The sequence below is a fragment of the Falco naumanni genome, chromosome 7, assembly GCF_017639655.2.
Source record: "Falco naumanni isolate bFalNau1 chromosome 7, bFalNau1.pat, whole genome shotgun sequence".
NCBI classification, from domain to species: domain Eukaryota; kingdom Metazoa; phylum Chordata; class Aves; order Falconiformes; family Falconidae; genus Falco; species Falco naumanni.
In genome coordinates, this window is record NC_054060.1 from 18,386,881 (window position 1) to 18,414,745 (window position 27,865).

Sequence of the window (27,865 nt, forward strand, 5' to 3'; positions counted from 1 at the left end):
GGGTCAGCCCCACAGCGGCGCCTGCTTTCCGGCAGCCGCGGGGCGGGGCCGGGCCGGGCCGCGCGGGGCGGAGCCGCGCGCCATGTGCCGGGCCTCGCGCCCCCTCAGCCTGCGTCGGCCGCGCCCGCCTGCCCTGCGCCGCCTGGGCCCGGGCTGACAGGGCCAGCCCAGCCAGGGCCATGGCCAGAGCCACGGCAGGCCCCGCGAGCAGCTCGCACCTCAGCTGTGCCCTGTAAGTAGGCCGCACTTGCCAAGTGGGCAAGCGCAGCTGCCAGGCCTGGCAGCCATTGGTAGGCTGTGACAGGCGGGCAGGCCTTACCCTTGAGGTACCGTCGGTCACGAGCGCCTTTGAGTCCGTACAGCCGTATGGGCAAACAAAAGTTGGGGCAAGGCGTACCCACAGTTAACATTAAATACAAACGGGTGAGAACATAACAGAGTATGTTGCTGGAATTGGTGGAGCGTAAGATACTAAAAATGCTGTTCAGTCTGGAGGTTCCTTGTGTGCCTGTGTTTTCATTGAGGTTTTTCATAGCCCTTTACCCAGCAGGTTAAATAACATAATCAAATACATAATCAACTGTGCCAAGCCTTTACTAAATAAAACATTCCTGTTCCTTTCAGTGCGACATTGCAAAACTGCTAGACAAGGCCTCAACTGGGCAGTGAAGCTGTGGTTGCTAAAGATGACAGTCCTGGAGCACAGTGCCACAGAGAGCTGCGTTTTCACTCACCTCAGAATTTGCATGTGAAAATCTCTGAATCAAAAGGTGACTAAGCAATCTCTTTTTTCTCATGCCTTTTTGTCTATAATGCTCTCTCACGCCGGCAAACATCTGTCTAAAGAATGCGCCCAAGTTTAGATTTTCTTTTTTTTTGCTGTCCATTCTACCCTAATGAAATTAAAGTGTAATTCTTCCTTTAGTAAAATACAAAAATAATTCTGGTGAATTATGAAGATAAATAATGAGAAGGTACTTACCCAAATGTAATCTGTACCTCTTAAATTTTTCAGCCCATAATTTTTCACATACATAGTCACAATTTGCTGTTGGTGACATCTGCCATAGCTGCCTTCAGACATCCTCAATTTATTCAGTGTAAATGCTCTCTTAAATGTAGGTATTTTTCAGAGGAATAAATGAAGGGTCCTTCTTCTTGTGAACTCCAGTTCCAAAGATCTGACTACCATGTTTAGCCTGGAAAATATTATGTTCATTTTCACTATTATCTTTAGCCTTGAGATGCTTCCAAAGCACTTTGGAACCTCAGAGAAATGAAGAAAAAAATTAAACATCAGTAATTAAATAATTGCTGCTTAGTGATTATGCCATTAAATCATTTGGTTATTGCAGTTTAGTTATTAAACAATTACTAAACTATGCCACAACTAAAATAGGAGGAAAAAAGAAAGAGAGAAAGAAATATTCTTGACATTTGGCAGAGAATGGAGGAAAAGAGTGACAGCTAGAGAGGGAAACTTATTTTAGACAGAAGTGATTGGGAAGAAAGAGATACAGTCCAGTTATTTAAAACACATATTTCCAACTACTCATTTACCTACTGAGGAATCATTGCAGGTGTTTATGTTCTTTCTAAAGCAAGATAAATGTGAAGATAATATTAAGATTACAAGGTAAAACATTGGTAAATGTGATATAACAGAACTAAGATCAACTCTTCTGCTGAGATCAACAGAACCAAGATCAACAAGTTTATCAAGTGAGAATTAATAAGCGTTCAGAACTTTGAAACTCACAAAGGAATGAAAGATAGTAAATAGCCCTCATAATTACAAAAAAAATATTTCTTTCCAAGGTTCTCTTGGTTTATAGATGGGCATCTTGGCTAAGCTTAGTAGCTAGTTCATGAGAAAGCCCTAAAACTGTGTTACAACAAATAATTGGTGACTAACTAAAGAAAATAGTAAAAAGTTTAATGAGATCTGAAAAGACTCTTTATAAAGAAGAGACTGAAAACTCAATGTATTGTGATATAGATGAGCTATGTCTCCTCGACATTAAGATGTGGGACTTCATAAACTGTCAACAGTGAAGGTGCCCTTCTAGTGTTCCTCATCAGCCATGGAAATGACATGGGAGGAGCTGTCATGGGGGGAAATAAAAAAAGGGATTCCTAACCTCCCACATCTGGTAATGGTCCTTGGCAGTTATCATAGCAGTGAGCCAGCAGATCCAGGCAATTAAAGAACACACTCCTCCATGGTGTCCTTGCAATAAGAAAAGCATAAGCAGATGCACCGCACAGGAAGATTTATATCTCCCCAGAAGCCAGTATGATAGAAGATATGCAGTTCTTTCAGATGCAGTCTACAAAACTGCACATTCTGGAGATGCCAGCCGGAATCAAGTACGATGACGGAAGGCTGCATTATATGTAAAAGGAGGTACTGAAAAGGTAAACATGAGGTTTTAGCAGAACTGTGTCTGAAAACTTAAGAGAAAACTGCAAACTTACTGTAGACTCCATAAAAGAAACTTAGCAGAAGCTGATTACAAAGAACAATTGTATTTCATGCAGTTGGGCAGCGTGCATGCACTGTGGCTATAGTAGTGAAGCTGAGCTTGAAAGCTAACTAGTCTGAATTCCTTCATCTCACATCTACGGGCCGGTGACTTAATTACTCAAGAGACAATCCTTCCCCTTCTGAGAGTTATTGACAGTAATCTCTCATCAGTTTCTGTTTTTTTGTCTCGAAAGCATTGTGCAAGAGAAATCAGTTGATTGCAATACATCTCAGTGGTACAAAATGCTTCTATTGCTTGCTGCAGGTTAAAAAGAAAAAGCACTGATAAAAGTGAGTTGCATTTGTAAAATAAAGACACTTGCAGCATGGACTAATATGGATGCATGGATGTAGGCAACTAGACACATTAATACTGTCAGCTCTGGTGGCTGTTAGACCTGCCAGTCCAATCAAAACCCAAAGTCTGTTAGCTTTTGTATTTTGCTTCTCCACTGCCATTCTTTTTTTTTCCCCCAGCAAAAGAACTTGCAATGACAGATTCATAGATTCATTCTAAGTGTAGATTCTCTGTGTTGTTACTGTAATCTGCCCCTTCTGCCCTGCAGGTCTTTGTTTCTCAGTTGTAAATTCCCCACTAAACTGTCATTTGTTCTATCCCAGGGATCTATTCCCCCACATCACCCTCTATTAACCACTGATGAACTGCAGGCAATAGTCTCATTTTGACAAGACATACAGAAATTTGTTAAGAAATAGCAGAAACCAGTAGCTGTATTGTTCACAACACCAGAAGGTATATTTGTAAGTATATAACTTATATATATATAAGTATATAACTTATATATATATATAAGTATATAACTTATCTCCTGTTTTGACTCCTCTGACCTTATACTGATAGAGGGATGAGTGCAATAAGTGAGAAATTATGAATACAACCATCAACTTTATTCTGCATATCAGCCAGCAGCTGTTCATATTGTTCTTACTTTGCATATTGTGTTCAGGCATTTTGAGGCAAGAGTGTCACTCAGCTAAGCATGAGGATTTTGCAGTCAGGAAACCAAAGCGTGTTTTGTCAAGCAGCAATTAATAACTAGAGACAAGCAAGTTGCAGGACAGCAGTTGTTCTCGATTGCTTCACCTCAAATGTTAACGAAAAAGAAAAAATCCTCATATTGATTCATAGAGACTAGAAAAGAATTAGGCAAGAAAATGTTGATCTGTCATTGATTTCTGTAACCAAAAGGCCCAGTATAATAATTCTCAAGGTGGTCATCCATTTTTCTCCTGTGGAAAAAAGCTTGGGGCTGGGAAAAAAAATCCTCCTACTCTTTGTATCAATTAGCAGGTCTTTCCACAATGTGTTGATGTCTGCAAAAGCTGGATGATTACTTTTCACCCTGGCACCATATGTTTTAACTTGTTGATCCTTTTGATTTTTAACCACATCTATGCCATCCATATGTAGCAAAAGGCAAAAATTCCTTCAAGGTTTTTAGCAACACAAATAGTTTGGTTGAACTTCTATGTATTTCCAAATCAAGACTGGAGAGCCAGGTAGTGGGAAACCAGGAAATGTAGTTGATGCTTTAGAACGCTTTGCTATGCAAGAACAGCAAAATGTGTGCTTAAAGCATGTAAACCACCTTACCTCTTACCATGAAATCATAAGACAAGCTAGTGGTTTTATTAATCTGTACTTACAGGCTGATTTGGAAAACCTTTAACTATGCCATTAAATATTCAAAAAATAAAATATACATTACAAATTACATGACCTTTGGATTAAGGATTTCTAAACAAATTCTTAGAACTATTGCTATTGATGTTCATCTTAGGAAATTCATTTTGTTATTATGATCACCTAACCAATTTCACTAGATTGAAAGAGTCTTCCCCAACTCTGTCTACAAACAGTGAAGACGAATGGGAGGTAGTATCCAAAAAAAGGGAATTCACATTTCTTAATTGAAGCAGTGACAGATGTCACCATAAACTATTTGTGCAAGACACAAGTTTCTAGGTTTATAGATTACATAAACATGGGGGTCAATTAAGCTACCACCAGCATGCAGATACCTCTGTCATAGAACTCAGAGACCAATGCAAGAGGGCCAGCAGCGTTCCAGTTGAAGGAAAGTGTCATATACAAAGGAAGTGATGGTATTTAAACTGGGATCATGAATTTACCTACACAGAAACACAAGCAGAGTACTAAGGAGAACATAAATTTATCAAAATTTTTACAAAAACAAAACCAGAACTTTTACAGATTAGAACTTCACTTTTCATCAGACCTCCCCTTCTGCTCTACTGATACTAAAATACCTGTTATATAATTTTCAGTTTCAGGTTGATATTTAAAAATGAACTTGACTATTTTCTTCACTACTGATTTAGTAAACAAATTTAATGTTTGGTGAGAGTGGTTGAAGAGTGGAGAAGTTTATAAGTACATTCTGAAAAGTCTTGAACAGAATCCTGAAAAACAAATTTTAGGTGTGACTTGAATTTAACATAATCTGTCATATTATTAATATCAAAGTTTACTTTGTCAGAGTTACCTAGGGAGACCCTGAAGTCTCCATCACTGAAGATTTCTGAAGCTGAACACATGTCGGAAGCAGACTTGGTACATTTAAGTGCTAGAAAGCTACTGGGGGAAGTGCTACTAAACTACTGTGACAAATATACTTGATGATTTTTTCTTTAAAACCCTACTGAATGAGGACTTCGTGATGTATCTGGTCACTATTTGGCTGTAATCTGGGAATCAGAGTGCAATTGTCTAGTTCCAATTTTGTATATTAGTGAAAAAAACTACAGTAGAGTGAGGAGGTCTTGCTCATTACCATTGATGTTATGGGGTTTTTTAAATATTATTTGTTATTCTTAGAGGCACTACACACATACACAAGTACCAACCTGCATGACATTGCAATTGGAGCTGCTGCCAAAATTTTATTAGAATAGATATGTTCAGATGGGAAGCCTGTAACTATGAATGCACAAACAGATCCTAAATGAACATCTGCAAAACAAACATTATTCAACACATGTATGGTTTACTCAAGTATTCAAGTATTCCATAAGGTATGCTTGTGAAATTGATTGCATTTGGTCTGCTGTGGTTTGTTGTTACAATATCATACCTTCAGGAATTTGGCATAAGTATAAACACTAAGGTGTGATCTAATCTGTTTATAACATCATTTTATAATGTTTTTTAGGCATATATAACATGTTTATCCTTTCTTTTTTAAGAAAATATGAACAGCTTAATACACAACCCTGAAGAAATCATAAGCTTCCAGTCTTTTAAACTTTAAAAGTATACTTCTGTAAATTAAAAAAAAAAACCCACCCAAACCATATGTTGTCCTTTCAAGCACTTCCAACATACCATTGTGCAGAATAATAATAAAAAAATAACATCTAGGAGAGTCACTGTCTCTTAAGTTTGCATGTATTTCTCCTGTCAAAATTACTCAAACTCATCAGACAACACATCCTAAAAGTTACAAGACATGTTTGAATTGGATAAGCACTATCAGAGTGAAAATGGCTACAAATAGAGCCATTGCCATTACAAATCCTGTTTGTTTACTGGGATGCAAAAGAAAAGTATTTCTTAAATATTTTTTTTTGTTTGAGCAGCTTTTCATGGTGACTTTAGCTTAAATTAAAGTTAGTAGATGAACATTAAGAAATAAAGCTTGAAATTGTTCTTAGAAAAACAATACTATGTACATCCATTTATCTATTGCAAATGCTTGTCTGGTTCCCAGGTTAGAGACACAGGACACATAACTTGTCTATTGGATTAATTTTTCTCATTCACCTTATAACAAATTCAATCCTAGATGTCTACTACTGTGTGTACTCCACATAGTAAACAAAATGCAAGCAAATAACTACTTGGTTTAGCCTTTGTGTCCACTTCTACTCAATTAAGCAATTCAGTAGTAAAGAACTTGGTTCCACTGGGTTGATTCCAGACATTGTTATATTGGCAGAAGCCTTAAGTAGCATGAAAAGTGACATAATACCAATTCAATAGAAGTCCCAGAGACTCTTGTTGAAAAATGACACTATTGGGTATGGTTTACTGTCATATTTTCTGCTTTAAAAAATTTTGAAAAAAAAGGGGGAGCAATGTATATTTATTGGAGAAGTTGTCTTGTTGATAACAATTGCCAGGTTATACTGACAACTGCTATACTACAAGAATCCTACTGCTACATTGGTTTCTCTCTCACAAGCCTTGTCAGAGAAAGAAAGGGAGAAATTCTTTGCCAGAATACTCTAGTTCATTAGAATATTGTGAACAGATACACAACAGTATGTGCCCTTGTAAACAGGAACTGAAAATTTCTCTATGATGCTTCCTTTTGTTGTGATTTGTAAAAATTGATTAATTCATTACACAAAATATTAGCCATTCTTCATATAAGATATCCCACAAGCAAACCACATTGTGGTGGGCAGACAAAAAGAGGATAATTCCTTCCAGAAAAGAAAAGACAAAAAAGTGAGTTAAAACTCATAGAAGTACAATGCTCCAATGCGGCTTTTAGACTATTGCAGATAGTACTGGAAATAATAAATGATGTGTCTGCTTTGAAATCATAAAATGACTTATGTTGCATCACAATGAGTTGCTATTAGGGAGATCTTAAAAATACCAGCTCCTAAGCAATAAGTATTTTTCCATCATCCAAAATAAACAAACTAATAATACAGAAATAAATAAAGAAAATGTTCTATGTAACATTCCTTTGGTAGAATATTACTTAGAATTTCTGCCGAGGTATCAGCAACTCTGGGCAGATCACTGTAAGGAGAAAGTGACACACTTTTAGGTTGTTAGATTTCTTTATATTCTTTACAAGTAATCATGTATTTGCCTACAAGTTTCTGTTCATAAAACTAGAACTGAAACCGATTCCTTGGCATTATCATCACATCTGTAAAATGTCCATTAATTCTGAGAAGGTCTTTGCCAATAACGGATTTTTATTTATCAGATTGGCTGCCAAACTGAAAGAAAAGAAAGTGTTAGGATAACAAAACAGAAAACAGTGAGGATTGCTGTCATCCACCATTCAATTAGTTTACGGTCTGTAAAGGAAAACCCCTTGTTAGTCCTAGAATCAACACTTCCTATGAGTCTGATCTAATCAGGGTTTTGCAGAGTATCTGGAGTGCATTTCTCTGGTTTAGCTGTTCCACTTAAAGAACATTAAATGTCTATCTGAACAGGGATTAAAAACCAAGAGCACCCTACCTCCCCAGTTCCTGGTTTACACACCAGGCTTGTCATTCTGACTCAGTGAACACTTATGTGAAATAAAACAAGGTTTATTCCAAAATCCAAAAACTAGTCAGAGTGAGCGGACCTCCTCAAACAGGAGAGGGAACTCGGCAGAGAAGATCTACCTAGTGCATTCTCCCAGATGAATACACTAGTGCCTGGACTTTCAGATAAAAGGCAGCGTCATTTCCACCTTCCTTTTCTTGTTATGAATGTAGCCAGTCATGTCCTAGAGTTTTGCATTCACACTGCTTTATGAAGTTTAGGAACCATCAATAGAAAGCATCGGCCTCTCAAACATTCTGTGTACTTCATGTGAATACTGTATCGTTGCCTTCCCTTCAACTGCATTTTTTGCCAGTTTCTATTGAGAACAGTCTCTAGAAGATTAACATATTCTCTTCAGTTTTAGATAACTCCTCTGTAGCATATGAATGATAACTTAAAAAAAATAATGCGCTGGGGTTTTTTTTCCTAAGTTTTGTGAGGCACTGACTGCTATTTTTAAACTCTGAAACTGTCCAACAGCCCTCATATCTACACAGCTATTTCCTTTTTGCCTCAATATTCAGCAGAGTCAACTTGTTTGTCTTTCTTTCAGGCTCCCTTCTGTTGGGTGTATAGTGTTCTTAGAAGGAATTATTGTAGTCCTTAAAGAAAATGTAAGAAACAATACTGTGAGTAGCAACTCTAAAACAGAGTTAATATTGTCAAGGCGCACCATCATTTCCAGATTATTGAATATTTGGTCCTTGACTAAAATTTAGCCAGTTTGTATTTCCCTTGAATTACAAAACAGAATGCATGCTTCCCACCTGGACTACACGTGTCTGGCAGCCTGAATGTGTTTGTACTTCAATCAAAATGCAAAGTCCCTCTGAAAACCATGGTGATGCATACTTCACTGATGTTAATATTGACTTAGCTCTGAAGCAGACAAGGCAATCATTTGCTGTGTAACATCTGGGGTGTTCCACACAGCTTGACAGAAAATCATGTTTTTCATGTAGAAATATAGAGGAGGGATCAAAAATTCTTATAAAGAATATAATTTATTTATTCCTGCACATTTGAATAGTAGTGTTACATAACATTAATTTTGGTAGGAATGTCTATAAGAAATGGATATTTTTTTAAAAAAATGTAGTTTCTTAAAGATTATACCTTCGTTTGGCTTCTTAGAGGTATTTAGCCTAGTTTACTAAGGAAAGGAGATTTGTGCCATCATAGCATGTGTGTGTGTCCCATTAATAGCTTTTGTGGACACAGGCTGATTCAAGACAAAATTGATAAAAGGGTAGATACACCTTTAAAGTAATAAAGAGCTTAAAATTTTTGTGAAAGAAACTACTGGGTCGAGACTACCCATACTGAGACTTAGAATGAAGAGTTGCCATTCTGTCCAGGAGAGAGAGCTGAGAAATGCCACAACTGTGGCTTCCATCAGATTGCCAGCAAGGGCCAGGTTTCATTTGCTGTGATTCTCACAGACCTGAGTTAGCAAAGGGAAAGCACAGTTATTATCCCAGTAACTCCTGAACTCCAAGGGCAAGGATGGGCCATGAGCAATCAGAGACTGAGTTGGCTCCCAAAGCGCAGCTAGAGTCCAAGCTAGATCCTGTGTCATTCTATCACCTCTAACTTTTTTTAGCTGTTTATCACAAACAGAATTATCCTGCTGACCTGTGTATTACTTTTCTGCATCCTACAAGTTTTCTTAAAATAATAATAGTCTCACTTAAGTCTCAAACTAGAACTCGCAGCTTTTTTTTGCATTACACAGCATATGGAAGAGGGAGGGAGGACACCATTTCTGTGCTAACCTCACTTCAAGTTGATTATCTTTGTTCTCTTTCCTTTTTCTCAACACCCATAGTGCTCCATTTCCTCTCAATATACGCTATTATTATTCCATCTTCCAGTGTTGCATAGGCACATAAAACTAGTGAAAATATCCTTTAATTTCTCTCTTCAAATTCTGTGTCTGGCCGATGTTACTTTTCATGGCAGCTACTGTAAAGATGATAGTATGGTGTTTAGACCCACGTAATGGGCGGGTAGCAATGGAGGCCAGTGTAGCACCAGAACCTGGAGCAGTTAAGGATTGTAGAGCTAAACTTTAAAACAGCAGTGTTATAGGAGAGTCAAATTTGATGGATGCTTTTTTGATCTTTGAGTGAAGATTTACAGAGAGAAAAAGGAATTTTCAAGTGACATTGTGATTAATAGCACTGCATTGGTACCAGCTGAAAATTCTTGTAGCCTAGGATAACAGAAATGCCATTTTGATGTTAGGGCAGCTGAAAAATAACTTTTTCATTATATGAACATGCAGTATTAAATCACAAACAACAATGCTATGGTAATAAAATCCATCCTAACAATACAGGTAAGCAGAGGCTGCACATAATTCTTTAAGGGATCTTGATCATAACATTCTGCAACCCACAGATTTCTAACAGGTGGTTTTTTAAGTGCCTGCAGCAGGCATTTACAGGGTGGTTTCCTTAATTGTGCTAATATATTAGTACAAATCTATGTGCAGTAAAAAATAATTTTTCTAGACATTAAACATCCAGCAAAACACCGAAGCCCTAAACTATTTGTGATTTCATTGCCACAAACAAAATGAGTCAGATGTAGTCTCTGGTGTCCTACTTCTAGTATATGGTTTCACCAGGAAGCATTAACAATGAATCAGTCAACTGCTCTGCTTCTGTTTAGACAGGTGGAGTACAGATATTAAACTTCTACAACAAGCAGATGCCTATCTGAATTTGACAGAATTAAAAAAAATGTGGGTTTTTTCATATTTTCTAAACTAATGTGGACACTGTGCATATCCTTTACTACAAGCCAGGATTACTCACCAGATCTGGAAGTCCCCAAAATTACTTTTTTAAAAGACCATGTACAAGTCAGTAAAAAACAGCTCAGCCCTTTGAAGGTTTATGACAGGTTAATATTTTACTTTTCAGGAAAGAGAAGGATGAAATATCAGGAAGTAGTGATATATACAGAGCAGTAATACTTAAAGGCAGCTTTCAGTTCAGAATTGTTACTCTAGAGAAGACTTTCACAAAGTGCTCCAACTTAGGTTACAGCATTGACAAAAAGTTAATTTTTAAATAAAATTATCTTCTGAAAGTTAACCAAGTGGAATTGACTTACAAATTGAACAACACACCTTGCTTCTATCAATATATGCTGTGTGGGCTAAAACTGCAACTTTCAGTGTGGCAAAATCTGAGTTAGCTGTAAAATGCCAGTACCCTGACAAAATATATAAAAAAAGCACCTGTGAAAAATTTAGCATTGATTATTAACAGTCTCTAGTGACTTAAGCTACAGGACTGCTCTTTTAGTTTAGCAGCAAAGTACTCACTTGGGAAACTTGTGATATAATTTTAGAGCAGTTTCTTAGATGAGTTTCCTATTTCAACAGCTAATTGAAAACAATTTGTGGAAGCAGCCACATTCATTCACATTGTTAACCACTTAATGATTTGTAATAGGGGACGAGATCCTGCTCCTGTGGAATCTTATAGTAATCATTTAAAGTATTTTCAATTCTGTATTATATTGGAGAGGAATAAAATGTATCCACCTGATAAACTTGTCCTTTTAAACATAGAAATATTTAAAGCAATATGCTTCCAAAATCCAAACTAGATATTCTTGTGACCATTAAAAGCATAGGTTCCTCACCGTATATAAATCCAATAGTGTGCTAACTGGATTACAGAAATATTTTATTTTACCAGTTTCTACTGTAGATACGTTTTATTTTAATATGCTAAGTTAGAAAGGTTTCTACAGTGTCTTTCCCCAGATATTTACTGTTTGGTTGCATTTCTACTCAAGGATTTTGCTTTAAAAGTGCTAACACTGAACATAGCTAACATTATTGTAAAACCTTCAATAGCACTGTAAATCAGAAGACAGCTAAACTTGCTGAACAATATTACAGAAGAAAAGTTGATGTCTTAGATGTCAGAAATTATCTTCTATAAATAAATTGAAATACACAAAAGGCCATGTGTTGGACACAAATTGCTTCCATGTGGATCCACTGCCAGGATTGGGACCTTCGCCAGGTCCTTGGGATAGGATCAATGTTCTTGGGCATTTTTACAGTTTCCAGAACAATACTTTGAAATCCATTATAATGACCTCATCAGCTATAGGTACTCTTTTGCAGTGATCAGTTAGTTATCTTTGGGTATAAAGCTGGATATTAATGGAATACACAATATTTACAGAAACAGTAATAGTGTCAGTAATCATTAATATCTATGGCACTAATGAGGATCTTCATAGTTCTGTACTGTTCAGGAGCAATGGTAAAAGTTTTGGAAATGAAATAGATGACAGCTATGAAAGTGCAATGCATGTGTTTCCAGACCTAGGAAAAAAATTAAAGATAACGTGAAAGCGCACCTTAAAAATTTGCATCACTTTACTTTTTCAGTTGTGGGTTTTTTTCTGGGGTGGGTAGGTTGGTAAGACTCTGATTGACTGAGCACAGCCCTCAAAGCATAATAGAATAGGCTTCAATTATTTTTAAGTTAGCTATTTAAAACTATAGAAATCCTAGAATGAAGTCCTGGTTCTTTTTATGGGAAAACTGGGAGCTAGAATGGGAGGCAAATGTAAATAGTGACTATTTATTTCTGACAAAATAAGAGTCTGGGGGTTTGGCCCGAGAGTAGAACAGTTCTATTCCAGTTATATAGTTTCAGGGGTATTCAAGGCTGAAAACAACATAGGTTGAAAGAAAAAAAAAGTATTGAGATTGATAGTAATTCCAATTTTAATATCTTCTCAGAAATTAAAAAAACTAAAGTGAAAGATTATACAGTATTACTAAAAACCTATACTTGACAATAAAAGCGAGTATGAATATTTTTTCAAAAAGCAGTTCTTGATCTGATTCAAAGCTGTTCTAAGCCTAACCCTCCATGGTTAGGCATCTCTTTACCCCAGAGCTTCTGTCTGGAATGTTTCTGGGTGGAGGGACAAACTGTTTGCCTATATCTGGCTTCCTAATACTGAGTTAAAAAAATTACAGTCGTACATATTCACATATTGAAACTTATATTCCTGGTACCTGCAAATTTAAGAGTCACATGATAACATAAAATCTTCATGCCCTTATTAGAGGAGATTTACTGTAGAAATCTTTGGTTTCCAAATCAACAACCTAATTTTTCCTCCAAACTTGAATTTTGGAAAATACCAAGAAAATTATACCAGATGCTATAAATTAAAATCCTGTCTGAAGAAGAGTGAAGCAACTAAATTAAGCAACTAGAAATTAAGGCAGCTTCAGAATAACAATAGTTCTGATGACTTGACTTACAGGTTTTTTTTATGAACTACTCCATATATATGTAGGAGAAAGCATCTTCAGAATGTTTTTCATATTGAAAACCACTATTTAGTACTTTCTGGTTAACTACTTTTTTCTTTTCATCAGTCCTGAAGAAGTCAGTCATCCATATGTAGCATATTGCAACTTAATTCCATTTCCTAATTCCCTGTAGTTACAAACAATGCTAAGAACACCCTGCACCTGATTTCCATGTTTCTGTGAAAAACAAGATCTAATTGGACTTTGTCATCACTGTTTGATAAACACTTTAATTCCTTCACTGTTTTCAAGGAAATCACCTTTCCAATGCAAATGTTATGTTTGGTTTCTGATTACTCTTGGACTTTTTTATAAGGTTTATTGAGAAAGTTTACATTACAAGAATTTTAAGGAATACTCTTTGAAATAAATCTTTTTGGCTAGTGGGGGGCTTAGATGTTGTCCTGGCTGTATAACTGTCAGCTAGACACAACCTCAAAATGAGGCTGAAGAATGCAGTAAGGAAGGGCCTCAGTTAATGAGAAAAAAAGCTTTAAAAATGCCCTTGATGTGCTTTATATCTGCAGTGGTCAAGATCCAGAAGGATAAGGGATGGCTGAATGGAAGCTGGAGCACAGCAGATAGCTGGTCTGTGACAGAGCCTAACAGAGGTGAGACAAGATACAAGACATGAAAACCAGCTTCTGCAGCAGCAGTCCTAGTTGGACTGTTGTGATTTACACAGCAATCAAGGCTGTGGGGACCAGTGACTGACACCCGGCTACTGACCTGATCTTTGTCTCTAGTGGAGCTGAGAACAACGGGCAGCTTAAAAGGAGGTAGGTAGTTTGTTTCATAAGCAGTGCTCTTGCTTATACTACACGAGATGAACCATGTATTTTACTTTGCTCCAGCAACTCACAAATAGCTTCATTTCATGTTCTTTTTGACCACTATATAATACATTTTACTCATTCTTAATGCAGCCTACCTCTATGGTTGCTGCTAATTTGTTTCTCTGTCATATGAGTAACTTTGTTGGTCTCACCAGCTGTTCTATAAAGAAAATCTGACTTTGTCATGATCTTCCTCTTCCCACAGATGGTTTAACGTAGAACTTGATCTATAACACAGCCCTAAATACATTGCAGGCTTTTCGTTGCATATCTGCCTATGAGCAGTAAATGTTTTGGGCTGCTGGTCTATTTTTATATCTTGCTTGTATCAAAATCCCACACTGACTTGCTACATTTTTTAAGTGGCCAATAGAATTTTAATTTCAACCATTGTAAATATAATGCCAACCTAGAATTAGCTCTTTCGGTGGGAAAAGCTTACCTTAGGAGGCATAAAGTATATGTCCTTTTTCCATCTATCAACTTGTAAACAAAAATCTGATTTGCTTGCAGCATGGATTTCTCTTTTCAAAACCACCAGTGCCAAAGCAAATAATCTAGGAGGCTTTCCACCCCATGTTCTTCCACTGACTATCAGATATATTATAATAATCTTCATTCAGTGGTTTAATACATAAACAAAAGATCTCACTACATGATTCTCAGTCTTAAACTGTAATGTTTTGTACTATTCAATTTCAAATTAGAGTATTTCTCTATATGCCTTTGGCAGAGTCTAACTTTTCTCTAAGAATATTAGAAAAATTCATTTAAAATGGTGAGCAAAGAACCCAGAATAATCTGAGGGGCATTATAATCTGCAAGAAAGATATCCCATACAGTAAAATATTAAATAATAAACTTTATGTTAATGAACACCAACCAAAACTTAATGGTCTTTTCAATTCTAGAGTGTAATCAAACTGGTAATTTTGTACCAGTATATCTTTGAATAATACGTGGACTTACTGTATTAAAAAGATGGAGAAAGGTTTTTTTCTCTGATGTTCATGTATAATAATCTAAAAAGGCTGTATTGAGATCTTGAGAATAACACTTGCAGACCTAAGACTGCTTTAGGAATTCAATTCCATCTGTATACTCTACTAAGGTCTCTTTGCTACAGGTACACTGTATATTTTATAGTACTAGAGAGGATAACAATGCAGCACGCAACAAGGGCACATTGCTAATAATCCTATTCACGTTAAATATTTAGAATTCCATCGTATTTCATAATCAGAACTTAGAAGTAACATATTAGAACAACTCCATGCTGATGAAAATGACTAATTAAGTATTAAAAGCTGTGAGAGGAAGCCATTGCTTGGAAACAATTCTTAAAGGGAGAGAAAAGATGCAGTTGCAATTGTTTCTAAATGGTTTTCCCCTTGATTTTTTGTGTTTCTTTTAGGAGAAGAGCTGAAATTCCTCAATGCTAAACTGTCTGTAATATCGAAAGAAAGAAATTGATCTCTCTCTGCTTCTCCCATCTATAAAACTGAAATATTCCTGCTTATATAGGCTCAGGGCAGTTCTCATCAGAAGTGGTAAACCTTAGTAACTACCCCTTAGTCTGCAGCGATGCCCCTTAGGTTTCACACTGAGTCAGACCCTGGCATGAATAATAGCAGCTCTAATGCTATTCCAGTTGAAGCAATGGATACAACTCTTCGGCTCTGTAGCTTTACCACGTCATGAGATTGGAACTATTCATGACAAACGGGATAGTACTAACAGTGAGAGCTACAGCCCCAAGCAGGCTCCAATAAAGGATCTAACTGAGCTTCCCTCAGCTCTCAGTTTTAAGGGTTTAGCCAGAGATTCTGGCAAGCAATACAGAGCTACAAAGTTATGTCCATTGTTCAGCAGCACCTACATGGGAGAAGGGGAGCAGCAACTGAAAGACATTCAGAAATGCCAGTGAACTCTCCACTTTTTTTTTTTTTTTTAAGCCACCCAGATTTCTGTTTGCTCCGTGCAGTCGGATCAGAGCAAAGCAGACAGGCTAAGGCTGGGCTTCACAAGTGTTGAATAATACTGGTTTTAACTTTGGATGACAAAACGTTGTCCATTTTCCTTTTTTAAAGGAAACAGATATAGAAGCACTAGCAGTTACACATTCTAAGTACTTTCTAGGTCACCTTTCTACTAACAGATCAGTTATCAGATTTGAACTATTTTCTTACAAAGTAGTTACACCAAAAATCTGTCACAGCCCATACGTGCCTTTGTAGGGATCTACAAAGTACATGAAAGTAAAATATGCCCAAATATAGTACAGTATAGTAGTTGGATATTCCAGAAGTTTAGGAGTATTCTGGCACCTATATTTTAAATCTTGTTACAGAAAATGTGTAAGTATTGCCAAAGCACAAAAGAACACAATTTTTTTTATCAGATATCCAATGGATTTTGCACTGTGTGAACAACTTGTGGACAGCTGACAAAATTACTCTATATTTCACTTCTTTTGACTTAAGAGATCAGCCTTCTTCCATCTGGAATACCATTATTTTCAGATTAGTATTTTGTACCTGAACTTCAGCAATGGAACTAAAACCAGTCAAAATCCTTTCTATTACATCACAAATCATACTCAGCATTAATTTGATATGGTGCAGCACAGAGACATCTACAAGTAGTGACAGATTCAGTACTACCCATAACACATTTTTATGTCATATACTTCCATAGTCTGCGTATGTAGATGGTGTGGATTTCCTGGAATTTTGATGTACACATTAAGATTTCTATTTAAAGTATTTATTTCACATGTTTACTTGCTTTGCTTAATATGTGAGGACCTACTGTTAAATTTAAGATTTTCTGAATTAGGTTCTAAATTTCTTATACTTTCAACCAAAATAGCTGACAGTCTTAACCATTTGTGGCATGTTAAATAGCTATTAGATAGTGGTCCTCAGGGACAATCTAAGACATCCTCTCCTTCATAATATGTTAATGTCCCACAAGCTTTTTGAGCAGTGTAAGAATTTCAAATACTGACTCTCAGCATTTGATCTATTGGTTGAATCTGATTATGTCTGTGAATGGCATCAGATAGATCAAATATAACAATGGAATAGTTATAAATGCTTGTGTAACACAGCAAAAAGGCTTCCTGAGATAAATCTCTAGGCCAGCATAGGCAAAGCTCCAATAACGTGGCCAAGAAACTGCCAATTAATTGCAGTTACTAATCAACTGTATGCTATTATTTGTAGTGCTAAAAATAGAACTCCTGCTAGAAAAATCTAGATGAGAAACAGTAATACAGCATAGAGCCTGTTTTCAAAGTAGGTGTTGCAAAGTATCTACAAGATACGTTGTATCTTCCTTTATCACCTGCTCAATGCAAGAAAGAAATGCAGTGTTTCATGCTGGGATTTATAATCTCGGTGGACTGTACCATGGTATCAAAGATTAAGTCAGCTACCATCTGCTCCATTTTATGCAAAATAGATGTGGCCCTTGAACTTCTGGCAATTTTCCAATTCAATCCTCCATACCGATTTCTAACACTCCTGCCTTACAGGATATCCTATTATTCAGCTCAGACAGTAAATTGTACTATTCATGGTCAACTATTTGTTGACCATGTACACTGTGACACAACGGCAGGGCAGAAAGGTATCTACTCTTGTCTGGTTTTTTTTAAAAAAAAACTTAGGAGAATGTTCTGAAACTGTGTGTCTGTGTGTAAATATATATATACACACACACACACTTTTCATTATAATGAAACCAATTTATTCTTTACCATCAGGTTTCTGCAAGTGTTACAGGAGTGCTTAGTTACTAGGTTTTACTCTTAACTTTTGATTATTTTTTTTAAATACACAAATCCTGTTGCACTGTTAACTTAAAATTAAAGACTAAAAGCTTAAAAAGGTGATCGACATACAATTCAAGCAAGAAGCCTGATGCAAATGAACATTTAGCAAACCCAGCCATATCACTGCAGTGAACAAATTTTGTTTTTATAGAGAACATGCAGAATTTGCGTTTTCAAGATACCATTCAACCTTGGTAATATAGAAGGATAATTTGTCTGAATTGTCAATAACTCTTGAAAATTTTAATCAGTTATATCTTTCCATTTATTTTTATGCTGGCATTTTATTACTGGGGGCTAAGGTAATACTTTGTAGTTACTGTTAGAAAAAAACTTGTAATACACAGATATATATATCTCTTCAGAGATTCCAGATGTGGTCAAACGCTGTGGCCCACTGTTTGGTGTAATGCAAGTTAAAATTGTGTTTGCTCCATTTCAAGTATGTGAAACACGTTACTGACATTTGGTTGCACAGAAAATTCACTTGTGCTTGGTTTTGCATTTATTAAAAATGAGCAACAGATTATTTTCCCAAAAGTCACACTCTGATCTGCCTATAATTTTTTTTAATATTTTAAAATGTTGGAGCAGAACATGAAGTATAGCTCTAAAAAGCCATAAATATCTTAAATTACATTTTTAAATTTTACTATGTATTGTCAGGAAAGACAGGAGTCAAGAATAGCAAGCATACAAAGGTGAAATTAATTCACCTTTTGAACTCTCAATGTGCACATATTTAAGATTTGATCCTAGTAGTCCTAAACATTTTATCAAATCCAGGGAACCATTCGTATTCAGATAAAGTCTGTGATAGCAGGGGTTTCTTATCTTCAAAGGAAGAGAGAATTCAGAACCTCAATACAAAGAGAAATCCCATGCTTCTGATAAGAACTGTAAATCTTCCCTTTGAAGACTGACACTATGAAGAATTCCTGCTCAAAGAAGCCAAAGCAATATTTTAACCAACAATGTCTGGACTTAGATGTCATACCCTACAAAATGCAAACATTTTTATGAGAATATATGCTAGAAGGTAGAACTTATCTGAACTAAAGCAGTTACTGTAGCGGACTCAACTAGAACAGTAGCAATGCTGGAAGTGGCAGTCTAAACAGAACTCCCATGGTTACTGCCATTATCAATTTGCTGTCATTTCACTCTCATCATAGAGACCTTTATGTCACAGCGACTAACAATAAAGGAGCCCACAGCACTCCTGCAAGTGACTGCTGGTTTGAAGGACTGATGGCTTTTCAAAGACATTCATAGTTTAGCTCCTTATGATGGATTTCAACATGATGCCAAGATTTTAATTTTGCAGTGCATTAAATAAAAAAGCAACCAAATAAAAAGAGCAATGTGTTAGCTATACTACAGGTAATACACCTCTCCTCTATGGATTTTTTTTTGCAGAATGTTTACTTTTCAGACTATTATCTTGACTGACAACAGAAGTTCTAAGGCTCAGGTAGGTCCAGGTGCATATTTACTGTAACTTCTCTCAAATGCTGTTAGTCTGTTGTCCCTTTGTTAAATGTTAAGTCAAGAAGTCTGTAAATGCTACAGGGCATGGCATGCATATACTTTGCAGGACAAGTAAGAGACTCTGCTTCCTTTTCGATATACTTGTTAGATCCTGGAACTGAAAGGGATGCAACAGCATTTGGGAAGATTCCAAGGAGACTGTATAATTTTTCTCTAATGTTATCCTCCTGCTACCTCATTCACTTCCAAAATTACATTTTTGACCTTTAAATTTTTCCCCAACTTCCTTCCAAGAAATGTTTGAGCCCACAGGACAATTTTGAAAATGTTTATCTTCAAAAGTTACTAACTGAACTTACTTTAAAGGGGAACATGGCTGGCAAACACAACAGAGAAGTTATTTTTCCCCTATAATGATTTAGCCTTTGATGCATAGACAGATGGTCATGATCTCCTCCTCCTCCACCCATGGATTTTTCTAAAATGACACCCAAGTTTTTCTTGGCAGCAGTTAGAAAATCTGGCAAACAGCTCACTTCAGCTCCAATTATATTGACCACATTAATGCAAAAGATCAGCAAATGAAATGTTCCATATTCATTTGGAAGAGATGAATTAAAATTTGCAATGAAATAAGATAAATGCAAATGAGAAACAAATGCCAGCTACTTGCGTCCACCCTTGTATCTAAGGATTTACTGTGACCCGTTTTTTTTCACTGAGAATGAATGCTTCTTGAAGGCACAGGGTGTTAAGTCTCTTGTAGTACTTCTTAGGGCAGTAACACTTTATAGAACCAGATTTCTGAGAAATGTCTTCATAGGCAGAATAATACCCATTTGCTCTGAGTATTTTAAGGAATACTAGAGAATAACACTTGCCCTCCATGCTCCAGGGACACCAACTCTTCAGATGAATGTTATCTCTAGATTTATTATCAAAGCTTTTCACACTTGCCTGTGCTTGTCACAAACTCTCCTGGGCACAGGAAAAGCAACCAGGAATGTGACTAATTCCCTATTCAAGGGCTTCTAGCCGAGTATTTTTTCCAAGGCAGTGTCTACCATCCAAGGTACATTTCTTTTACAAGGCAGAAAGCAAATCTTGCTGGCAATTCTTTTTCCACCCAGTTACAGGCTAATTTCTTGCTACTACTGTGTGCTGTGGCAACCGCGTGTTAGCTCCTGTCTGCTAGTAACTGGTGGGCAGGTTTGTACATCTCTACCAGTATATGGGCCATTGCAAATAGTTTTACCTGTGGCAGCTAAATAGTGTTCTCTAGGGAAAGGTGTATCTTTAGAAAGTTATATTCAAATTACTTATTCACCATCTCTGTAGAAGGGGCAGTATGTAGAATATGTTTAACCTCTGCTGTATATATACGTATGTCTCATTAAAAAAAAATTGTATATATTTGTTCTACTGAAGTATAAATACCAACAAGTTACATCAGTCAAGATGCCTTGTGATGACAATTTTTTGCTCTACCCAGGTGCCCAGACCATCTCTAATTCTGGGTCTGATTCATCAGCATGAATAATATAAAATGAATTGTGCTCAAAGTATTCACAGTTCTGAGCTATTTAAAAGACATTTGTAATTCTTAGATACTGAGCTATCAAAAACTTCTGATCATTCTGCTTGGCAGAAAAAAAATATATCTGTGCTTGTGTAACTATGCTTAGAACAATTAGACCTGGGAAACTGTATACCAAGTTCTAGCATTTGTATTCACACATACTACAGCAGAGTTATGAATTGAATATCTTATTTCAGGTCTGTGAATATTTTAAGGAAATGTCCAGCACTGAATCATAGACAACAGGATTTGAAATGACATGTTAAACCTAAAGCATGTCCAGTGCTACTTTTTCATCAATTCTTATCTTTGCCATAAATATCACACCCTCCTACGCTGTATATATTCATTACACAGCTGCAGCTCCTCCTCTAAGCTAGCTAACACAGCTGTAGCTATAGAGTGCAGACCAGATGGCCAGTCAAAACCCTGCTTCCTATTGTCTGCAAAACACAATAACCATTACCAATAGTCTCTGCTTCTGAGCCCACACCTTGTGTGTTTTAACTAATGTAACTGTTATTTCCTCAGTCAAAAACTGGCCTGGATCACACATTCAACACAATCATAACTTCCTTAGGGACTTTTTCTACTGTTTGATTAGCATCCTCAACTCATTTTCCCTCCTTTTTTTTTTGTAGTAGAAAAGTTTGCTTTCAAAACACAGTCCTTTTCACCTGTTTTAGCCACACTAGGCATAGGAGTTCTGCATTAACTCCTGAAGATTTGACTATTTCAGCAAAAGAGCAAAGAAAAAAAGCTTTTTTTTTTCCTTTCCACACTTTACACATATATCATTTCCACAATAACATATATATAAATTATACACATACTAGGAGCAAATTCAGAAAGGGGGAGTTACAGATAGCACCCATCTTACAGTATGAAACAGGTTTGGCAGTTACTCTAAAGCAGTCAGTGGAAGTGTGGCCATCAACTTGAGTCAGCTGTCACGACTCATGAAGGGGAATAGTGGCAACAGCAGCTTGTAAAAGATATGGATAAAAGAGCTTGCTATACTGGAAAGATAAGAAAGGGGATCATTTTTCTGGGGGTATAGGGAAGGAGGGGTCTTGGTGTATTAATGCCTCATGTAACTTCATACTAATAGGACTGGCTAAATACATATTCAGTTTTTATTAAGGCTGTAACATTTGAAATAGATAATACATACAATTAATTCCAATGGCATAGGAAAAACATTAAAAATTACCGATCAATTATTTGCTTATAAATTTTGGGGGGTTGATTTTTTTTTTTAGAACTGCTATCCACTGAAAGGAGCTTGAAAAGCACACTTAAAAAAACCCAACACATTCTGCTCACATTTGGAAGCATAACATCAAAATCTCTAGTCTTCTGCATCTAACTTCTTAAGTGAGCTATTTTTTTCTTGCAAATTCTTTGTTAAACAACCGCATTCCTCCAAGCCAGTACAACAGAGGCTTCTCTGTGCAGATAAGTTTAACTCCATAATCTGTGCAAGTTTTATTGCTAATAATCTGACCGCATTTCATTGAGTCCAACTTGTCATAATACAAACCTGATTTTCATCATGGCCTCTCTGCTGTACCTGTTGTTCCATTTTCATAAGTGTGTGTGTGTATGCATATATATATGTATCAGTCCCCTAGTAATTTTCAAGTATCAATCACTTCAAAGGGCAACTGTTGCTAACCCCTGTGCTCAGCAGTTTTGGGTTTTTTTTATACTGTTCCATTTGAAGGGAAGCCAAACATCTCTGTATGGGTAGCTTTTGAAATGGGGGGGAAATATTCCAACACAACTGAATGACACAATCTCTAACATCTAGAAGAAGAAAAGAGTCTAAGGAAGCTGAATTTTAAACTGTGTTTATTTGGAATGTGCAAAGACAAAGGATGTTTTCAACCAGAATGCTTGTGATCTTCCTCATACCCTTTTGTAAACCAGTAAAGCCTACAAAAGCTGTGCAGCAAGCAGCAGATAGTGCTTGTCCTCAAAACATTTGAAAGAGTAAAAGCACCTTGCTAACTCCAAAGAGAATCTTCTCAGCAACACCTCCTTTGAAGCTCCTGCAGCTTTTTAAACTAGCTTGACTTACCAACAGCTGCCTATTGAAGACCAGAGGGGAAAGCGTGCCCATGGGGAGAGATGCTGGCAGACAGTTCTGCCAGTGGCAAGGCAGCTACTAGCCCTGTTACCTCTCTGGCTCACTGTGCAGAACAGAGGAGGAGAGATGTGGTCTCTCATTTAGGGCAATTCCAGGACGGTAACATCTCATCAGCCCAACTCTTTTAGATTCCTTCTCAAACACACCCAAGTCAGGATAGATATGAAGCACTAATGCGATTAGTTTGATTTTATGTAGCTCATTTTCACCCTTAGGCTATGAATATCTAACAGCTTCATACTCTCAGTGGTCATGGGGCCTTGCCCTGTTGAATCAATTACAGTTATCCAATCTCAAAGTAAAAGACATAAATCATGTGATGGCTGCATTAAAGAAGGTGGTCTAATTACAGAATCACAGAGTAGTTGAGGTTGGAAGACACTTAAGTTTAGTCCAGTGCCCCTGCTCAAGCAGGGTCAGCTAGAGCAGGTTGCCCAGGGCCTTGCCTCCCAGAATGGAGGCTCCACAATCACTCTCAGCAACATATTTCAGCATTCAGCCACCTTCACAGTGTTTTCTTGCATTTAGATGAAATTTAACATGTTTCAGTTTTTGCCTGTTGCCTATTATCCTGTCGCTGAGCACCACTGAGAAGAATCAGGTTTGTCCTGCTTAAAAAAAGGCAAGATACATTCCTGATCCTTTTGAAATGTAATTGCTTAACAGCACCCGGAAATATGATCTACCTCCACAATGACAAACATGGGAGAAAAATGATGGGGTAAACCCTCAGTCATGATAACAAGAAGAATCTTCATGCTGACCAACCTGAGCACTGCTTAGCAGTGCCTATAGTAAATCAACAACTGATGAAGAGTAGCATGAAAGACAGTAATCAGCCCAGACAGTAACCTTCTCTGCAGCCAGGACAAAGGCACTCCTTATTGCAAGAAATCTTGTTAAAATGGTTATGTAATTCTTTGCTGTAGCAAATTTCTGCTAGGTAGGGAGGCAAGAGGAACTGAAAGAGTACTACAAAGTATCTGTTGTTGTAGTTCTGCTTTGGCTATAGCAGATGTCAGCAACCTGGGGAATGCTATAATCCTTCCTACTTAGCAGTGACCCAGAGTACTAGGGTCACCTTCACCAACCCTACCCTAGGGTGCTGTAGTCACTTCCTCATTAAGATCGGCAGTTATAGGTGGTGAGCTGTTGCATCCTGTTTTGCTCATTTTCTGCTTGGCTGTCAACCTTGTTTCTAGTCTTTCTTTACTGGCTGAGGAGCATAAAGAATTCAGAAACCTAGAGAATCTGCCTTTGAAATCGTTACCTGTACCCAGTGAAATGCTAAGAACAACTGTGTAATGCAGCGAAAGTAGCATCTAGTGATCCTGCTCTGACTAGTCTTACTGAAATTGTCCCTTTTTATTCCGAGAAGGTTTTATTATGCAACAAAGGTAAATTAAACAGCTGCCAGGTTTAAATGGTGCAAAACCTAGACACCTGATGCCACCCATAGTTCTGATACTGAAAAGTGAGCCATGAAAAAAAAAAGACTGACTTTGCAATCATAAAGCCACTGCTCAAAACATTAGAAAAGATCTGCAATTTCACATTAACTTTTCCTTGTATCCCAAAAAAGATCAGATTTTTCTAACTGTCAGGAAGCCCAGGTAATGCTTTTTTTTAACATGAAAAGGCTTGATTAAAAATGATATTTTTTATAACTTCTTGAAAAAAATAGATAAACTTAACTTCATGAAAATAACGATTGCCAACACTTGCTTAAGTCAAACAGAGTTCAGGAAGATACTGCGCAAGGTTCCCCCCATGCAGTGCCGCCAATTGATTTCAGTTCTAGCTTGAAAAACACCTGCTATTTTAGCCTTGGGCCTCTCCTTCCATAGTATTTTTATAGCTTAGACAAATACACACCACATGTAGAATCAAGTCCTCAAGTCCTCTTTTCTAGAAAGCACAAATTATATTGATTCTCATAAACCACAACTGGGGAGGCCTGCAGAAGGGTGTGTGAAAAGATTGTAGCTGGTTTGCAGTTGTCAATAATATTCACAGACAGACTTTAGTGGTGTTTCAGTGTGATCTGGGTAGTATGTAATTTCAAATCAACCCTGAAAAACTAGTGGTTTTATCACCACTTTCACAAACCCTGCATACTTCAGAGCATGAAGATCAAAACTAAAGGAATGCCTCCACTTATACGAATTAGAGGCTACTTGTGTTCTTGTACTGCTTATTTAGGCCGTTCTCTAGATGAAAGAGTTTGAATTATACAGTAGGGTCTTCATGATGCACAAAGCCTCACAGAGTCTTATGGACTAAGGCAACTGAAACCCAACACAGATTAGTCGCATTTCCATGCCTGTCTTAGCAGCTGTGATTTTTTTCCCCAGTAACACTTCAGTAAGTGACAAATTCTATACATAACCATGCATATCTGAGATAAAGCACTTGCTTGCCTAATGCAAAGCATACCTACCTGGAATAGGCTACAAATTCAGGTAGACATCTACACCTTTTAGCCCATGGAAGAGAATGTAGCTGCTTTAATGTACAGTAAATGAGAGGCTGAGACTGGGGCCTCTAGAGAAGAGCCAGCTATGTAGCATTATTATTCATCAGTCTTGCATTAGGGATAAAGATATAGTGGCAAAGAAACTCCACAACTGCTCAATGTGTAGTTGCAAATGAGCACTGCTAGTTTGTAGCATAGTTGATCTCTGACACTACTACTGCTTGTGGCAGAGAAAGAATTCTTTTCTCCTTTGACTGCAGTAAAGAAGCTCATGTAGACTTCAAGCTATATGAGATACAGCAAACATTGTTTTGAATAAAATGCTATCTGCAGACTTAACAATAAACCTCAGTGACAACGTTTGACATATTCTTGCATTTAATATGCTATAGAAAAATGGCATCTCAAAATTATGACTCATTCCTAACACCTCACTCATAAATAACTCCATGAGACTGTGTATGGACAAAAAGTTTTGACTAGTATTAAACTCTTTAAAATGTTTTAGAAGTTGAAATTGCACAGTGAATGGACAAGGCATGCCACCATCCTGCTTAAAAATATCTGACAGATAATACGGAGAGCTTTGTCTTCTAAAAAACCCACAATGTTTGTTCTGTTCTCTCACAACAGAATGGGAATGTAATGGTCAAGACTTAATGGCCAAGGCAGGTCTTAATCATGAAACACGTTTTTTTTGCAGTAATTGTTTCCCAGTAATTGTCCCATTGCTTATATTCTAATGTATTATAAAATAAACATGTGTGTTTATTATAACTTTGTCTCATATAAAAGTCATCTCTCACTATTACAACAGCAATTACCTGAGTGGTATCATATACTGTGTAATCCTGCACTGGTCTGTGTAGACTCCAAAGATACCTGAGGTTCTGAGGAACGGGGTGCTAACAGCAAAGCCAGACAATGACCATCAGTCCAGCTGCAGCATACTTTTCCATCATAAAAGGAGGGAAGGCTTTACTGAACAACAAGCTTTCCACATTTCTAACAATACAGAAATTCTTTTCCCAGTGTCTCTTTTTAGGCATGCAGCTTAAACACTATGGCAGGGAACAACAAGAGCAGGTTGCTCCCTAAGGAAAGCTGAGCTGGCAGCTAAGGGGTGGTTACAGCGCAGACTGGGCAAGGACCTCACCAGCAGCATACAGTTCCACAGCACCAGAGACAGGCAAGCAAAGCAGGATAGCAACAGGAACAGGTCTTGTTAGTGGTCCAGTGATCATCAGGCAAGACAGGGTCCCACATCCATCAAGAGACGCACTACAGCACTTCAGGAACAGAGCCAGCAGCGGGCCATCTAAGACATATTTCAGGAAAAGATTGAAATGCCCAGCCTGAGCTTAAATAAGAATCCCTGTTCAAAGGTGTGGGGAGACCTCAGGTGAGGCTGGTCAGATTAATTACAGAGAGGTTGTTACTGTGCTCAGGGTCCTGATGCAGAGCACACAGGTTTATATGACTGATTTTTAAGCCTGTGTCTTTTTGTACTATTAGCAATATAAAAAGAATACACACATAAAGAATACAGGAGAATGTTACACATGCTTCTCATTCCCCAGATTCTTTGTTACTCTGCAACAGCCTTTGGACATATATCACAATTCTCTAACATACCCTGGATCATTCTTCTCCTGTAATGTTTGGCGAGTCATTTATGAACTTGATTTCCTTTCTGATACGTGGTGCCCCAAATGCTCATGAGCTTTTAAGTCCTTTCATAAGTGATAAATTGCCTTATAACTACTCCAGAATGTGACAGAATCAATTTTCTGCATTTCTTTCGCTTTTCTGTCCATGGATTTTTATAGGAAGCTCATTTAATTAGAACTAAATCTATATGAAAGAGACCCTGTACTCAAGTAAGTACCTTGTATGTGTTAAACACAAATTTTGATCTAATAAATAATGTTTCAATTATTTTCTAATATGTCTTTTTAAGTACCTTGTGCTATAGTTAACATATATATGTATGTAGTTATGTATGTACATAACTAATGCACAAGTACAGTTACATTCTCATGCATAAGTGGTCTGCCACAAAAATTTGCATTTAATGATGAAGGCACAATAATTCTAAGAAGCAAGAGTCTCCCCTAATCATAACACACTACAAGACAGGAAGGGAAAAAAAAAACAATACGAAAAGAAGACAATCATTGTCTACTTACACTAATTTACAAAATTAAATGAACTATTAATCTTCAAAATCAGTCATGAGAGATTTTTTATTTAGGAGTAGATATTTGCTTTATGT

General features: G+C 37.1%; 1 long non-coding RNA gene across 1 annotated transcript; it reads left to right on the forward strand.

Annotated features, from left to right (window-relative positions):
- The first annotated feature begins 244 nt into the window (after positions 1–244).
- On the forward strand, positions 245–26,382 carry LOC121091047. The gene is made up of 3 exons (XR_005828815.1): positions 245–770; positions 13,746–13,997; positions 15,469–26,382. It is a non-coding gene; the product is annotated as an uncharacterized LOC121091047 (long non-coding RNA).
- The last annotated feature ends 1,483 nt before the right edge of the window (positions 26,383–27,865 follow it).